Source organism: Elephantulus edwardii, unplaced genomic scaffold (assembly GCF_000299155.1).
Source record: "Elephantulus edwardii isolate Elephantulus edwardi_28Jun2011 unplaced genomic scaffold, EleEdw1.0 scaffold00029, whole genome shotgun sequence".
NCBI classification, from domain to species: Eukaryota; Metazoa; Chordata; class Mammalia; order Macroscelidea; family Macroscelididae; genus Elephantulus; species Elephantulus edwardii.
Window position 1 is genome coordinate 8200837 of NW_006399779.1, and position 4421 is coordinate 8205257.

A 4421-nucleotide genomic window follows, 5' to 3' on the forward strand; every position below is an offset into this window, starting at 1 on the left:
GATGCAGAAGAATTTCAAGTTTGCCAGCTATGTAATAGCAAAGATGGAGTTAGAGGCCAACTCTCCCAATTCCTATTTAAAAGTCTTTCTAGAACAATATGTAATCTATAGATGTATCAAAAGAGTTTTTTTCAAAGAAAAAAAAACCCCAAACAAACACCAAAACAATCCAAGCAAACAAAAATTAACTCTGCACCATATGTACAGCTTTAATATAAAACTATGTATTCAAACAGAATTTGCCACTCTGTCAAGCTCAACATATAATTTTGATATAATGTCAGGATCTAATGAGAATGAGCATAAAACTCTATATTATCATGAAAATAGATATTTAAAAACAAGGACAATGGACAAATGAACTCATCATGAATAAATGATAGATATTATTTTGAATTACATTGTGAATACTTTCCTCAACATTGTTGTAAAATTACAACTGTCTAAAGCTATTTGATGTCCAAGGAGACCTTTGCCCTACAGAGAAAGAAAAATTTCTGCAATGTGTTCTTTCTCATAAGAAAGTTATTATGAAATAAAGTTGCCATGTCTTTCCAAATAAATGTAAGAGATTTTTAAAAAATCACAACTCAAGTCTTTCAAATTTACACTATCAAAGCATGGGAAAAAAAATAGCAAATAGTATCCAAATTTGGAGTCCAGCTGCTTTATGTGGGAATGGAGTTCCTGTGTAGATATCTGCTTCCTCAGTTTTAACTTGATACTGGGAGGAAAACCATTCAGAAATAAAGAATTTAATTATTTCATTGCTGTCAGGTATATTAAACCATTCTTTAAAAAGAAAGGACAAATGGAATACCAATACATCAAACAGCAAGAATGGCAACAACTGACTGAAGTAAAAGGGGAAAGAATACCTAAGTACCTCAAGATTCATTCACTCATGTTGTTACGTGCCATTGAGTTGGAACCAGCTCATAGCTGATCTCTCAGCAAGTTTTTCGATGCAATAAATCCACCAGCTATTCTGTGGGAGAAAGATGGGCATTCTCCTCCTGTGAAACTTTTGAAAACCGTCTGGAGGGCCAGTAAGCTATGGGTTGGTTCAGACTTGATGGCACACACCACCACCACTACTGTTACCATAAGGTCAATGTCCTGGTATTTTTCCCACTTCTGGTTGGAGAATTAATGCAGGTGAGAGAGATTGGAGAAGGGGATGGTGCCCAAGCTACTGAAGTTGCACAGCGTACAGCAATCTCATGGACCCTTGGGAAAGTCAACTCTAGGGACCCTTAGAAGGGCGGATTTTTAGTGTACCACGTGGAGGCTCTTAGAAGGTCCCTTGCTGGCCTTGCTCAGAATAATCCTAGTGTAGACTGAAGCCTTGTTGGAGCACTAGGCTGAGAAGAAAGTCAAAGAGGTAGAATGAAGGTAAAAAGTAAAGATAGATTCATTAAGAGTGATACATCCTAAAGGACAATTCAGGCTTTCCTTCCTAGAAAGTAAGCAATGGAGGAGCCAGTATGTTAATGAGGTGACGCTGTGTTTATGACTTCCTCATCTGGGTGTGCCTTTGGCCTAGAGTATGGGCCGAAGAGAGTTCAAAATTTAGGGGTGGTCTACTAAACTTATTCAACTGTTCTGTAGAGACACTCATGCATGCAAAACACTAATTATGTTTCTTCCAGGAATGGGCAGCCTTTTTCACACATATCATATCTGGTTCCTGGTTCTGATGGCTCACGTACCTTCAGCCTCCTCTATGTTGTTGGTTCTAATGCTAGCACTACTGTGAGTACTGATTGTGAATGATTGACAGCTAGAGAGGTAAGTAAAGGCAGGACCACGGAGGGGATGACTGGTTGTGTTAAGATGCACTGTCTTTGTCATTAAAACATGAAATGTCATTGAGTTAAGAGATGTGACTCTATCTGTATTTTGAGGATATTATTGTGTTACACATAGAGTGTGTTAGGGAAGGGACTGAGAATGAATGTGGGTAAGAGTCTAGTATTGTCATCAAGGCAAAAGAGAACAAGAAGAACAATGAAGGAAGAGGAAACAAAATTGTTAATACAGTGACATTTACAAGACTGAGAGAGTATTAAGGGATGTTGGGAAGAGGAGAGAGATTCAGCACAGGTGAGTGTCTGGTGGCAAATTCATTCTCTTAAAGCAAGACTCATAAACTAAGGCAGATGGACTAAGTTTCTTAAAAAGAAATTTGGCTGGAAAGTAGCTATCCAAAAAAAGTGGTTTGTTTATGTATTATTCAGGACTGTTTTTGTGTGACAAAAACAAGATTGAGTAGTTAAGAAAGAGACTGATTAATAAACCTTGAATTGCTTATTATCTGGTCCTTTACAGAAAATGTTTGCTGACCCATGTCTTAAAGGGGACCTATGTGGTAATAATAATCACGATTGGAGGCTAGGTAATGGCTTTGCATTGGTAATGGGGCTTTTAAAGTTTTGAGCTATTCTAAAGATGACAGGTAGTCATTGCTGTTATGGTTGGTGCCTTTAAGTTGTCTCTGACTCGTCATGAGGGAAACCTTGTCCAATCATTCACCACCCTCACAACCTCTGTTGTGCTTGAGCACATTGTAGGAATGCAGTAAGAAGTTGCATATTTATTTTAGAGATGATATGAGTGTGAAAACCAGCCTCATCAAGTTTGTGATAAAAGTCCTGGATATGGATGAAACAATACAGGGAGTTTGGGGTGAGAAAAAAAAGATGCCTAAGAAAGAACTTGAAGACAACCCAGCATTTAAAGCCTGGGTATAATATTGGCCAGAGCAAGTTGGCAGCCAAAGAGCGTAGCATTGTGGCAGACAGAAGAAAACATACCAGGAGATAACATTCTGTATGAAGGTGGTACCAATAACCGCTGATGCTGCTGAGAGATCCAGGTGGAGAGTGGTTTCAAACTTGCTCTGGAGTATTGGAGAGTGGAGGTAGCGTGTGAATAGACTGCACTTGGATCAGCCTGCTTATGCTCCTGCTTGTTTCCTGTGGTCCTGGAGTGTTATTGATGACTCGGACTGCACAGTCTGTCTTTATCTTTGAGAGATGGCCTAATCGGTGTCCCTCGTGTGGCACAGGGGTCTTGGCACCGGACAGTGTGAGAGTAGAGATGCCACCTTTGGAATTTCTCTCTTTGATCCCTGCAGCCACTTGATTTCCCTCGGAGATCTTCCCTTAAGTAATATCCAAGCCCGCTCCTATTTAAAGTGCAGGAGGGCTAATGGGATCACTCGCTGAGGTGAAATGGTTGCAGATGGTAATGTGAAGACTAATTTATTTTCAGAGGCTTTTAGGAATTCATGTGCTTTTAATGATAGCTTACTATAACCACAAATCCCTCATTTTCATTCTTTAAAGGGAGAGGATATTGCCCATTATTAACAACAGAGGAAGATAGAGTAGGCAGCTAATTGACCCAGGGAAGCTGACACAATTGTGGTGGGGTTATGAAAGCTGAAGAGCTTTACTACGCTCTTAGGACTTTTGTCTCATTTTTTATATCGACCCTGACCTCTTTGCCAGCCATTTTCACCTGCTTGTCTCCCTTCCTCGGTCAAACTTCTGTGCGTGAGGCCCACGGTGTGGTCAGCTGGCCGGCGTTTACTATGATCCTTTCTTTCCATCAAAACCCCTGATGCAGCTTGTGCTCTCAGCACCGGGATGGTGAGGGTTTCTTGGCAAGGGAGGAGTGGGTGGGGTTTCATGTGTCAATCACTTTGCTCTGTGATCCTGTTATCTGCTGCTTCTTAAACTTTGGGGTGAGGGAGAAATATCAGCTGTCACAAGCTGGGTACTGGTAAAAAAAGGAGGTAAGTGGGGAGAGGGGTCTTTCAAAGAGATATTTTCTTTTGATCGTGGTGTAAAAATAAGACTTCTATAGCCAAATATTCATTTCAGGAAGGAAAAGGTTGATCCCTTCCCTGGGTCTGTAAGCTGATTAGACTGAGTGAGACCTCTTATCTATCGATTCATAAAGGCCAGAGGCCCTGAGACAGTGCTTAGCAAGGCCCACGCTCTCCTTTGCTGACAGCTGCTGCTTCTGCCATTTGCTCTGATATATTGGACTCTAGGTTCTGCTAATAGATTTATGGTGAGCTTCTGAAAAGTTGCACATTTATACTTAGTCTGCTCAGGACTTGAATCTTGAATTTCTCTGAAGCTTCCGGAAGGATGCTGCCTTGACTCTCAACGTCCTGGTTCATCTTTGCGTCACCCTTTAGCCATCCCAGTGGGAACGGCCTAGTTTTCCTGTGCCCTAGTTGGGTGTCAGATTCTTGGTTATTCATAATGGAAGAAGTGTTGGCTTTGGTCAGGCCCACCTGGGATTTAGTATCAGGCTCTAACAACTTTTATTCTTCCTTCTTGAAAATGAAAACATTTTAAAAGAACAACCAAAGAATGTTTATATATAAGATGTAACTATAAAAA